We start from the raw sequence: 690 nt of genomic DNA, 5'->3' as shown, positions 1-690 counted from the left end.
TTAAAATGAGAGGGTTCGTGAGCACGCAATTTCAGCACTGTGTTGAGTAGATTCTAACTTAATAACCTCTGATTGGCCATTGCGTTCTAGAAAAAAAAAAACAGCTGAGTCTGTGATTGGCTACATTGTGCTACCCTTTAAACACGTGTTACTCCTACCAAACTGCTTCGTGTGTGATGAGTCTAGCGCGCTCTCGGGAGCTTTTTGTGTTGGCGGACGGCGCTTCAGCGGTTGTCGTTCCTGTGTCGAGTGGGTTTAACACTTCAGGCTGCACTACCCCATGTCGTGCTGCAAACGGCCGTTTACCTTGTGCGTCTCAGCAAGTAAAAGAGCATTGGGCGGAGCTCCGTTGCCTTTGCCGCAATCTAGAGTTCTTCCTGGCGGCAGCCAGGCGTGTACTATTTTGGGCAGTAGCACGGGCGGTCAGAGGGTTACAGTGGTGGCAAAACCCTCAGGGAACCAACCCTCGGGAGCCCACCACTCCTCCAGCGCTCCGCAGCCAGCCTCTTCAAAGAGCGTACCAGCGGTATCCCTCGGGGCTCCTCCCGATGACCGGATGTCAATCACTGCTTCGGAGGGAGAGCTCTCTGGAGAGGAACATTCTGCTGCGCTGCCGCCCTCCGGGACGGTGGCAACGCCTGAATCGGATCCAGAGATGTCGGCTATGCTTTCCCGGGCTGCCGAGAGGGG

This window comes from Sinocyclocheilus anshuiensis, unplaced genomic scaffold (genome assembly GCF_001515605.1).
Source record: "Sinocyclocheilus anshuiensis isolate Anshui unplaced genomic scaffold, SAMN03320099.WGS_v1.1 scaffold3715, whole genome shotgun sequence".
Taxonomy (NCBI): Eukaryota; Metazoa; Chordata; class Actinopteri; order Cypriniformes; family Cyprinidae; genus Sinocyclocheilus; species Sinocyclocheilus anshuiensis.
Note: the sequence above shows the minus strand (reverse complement) of the source record.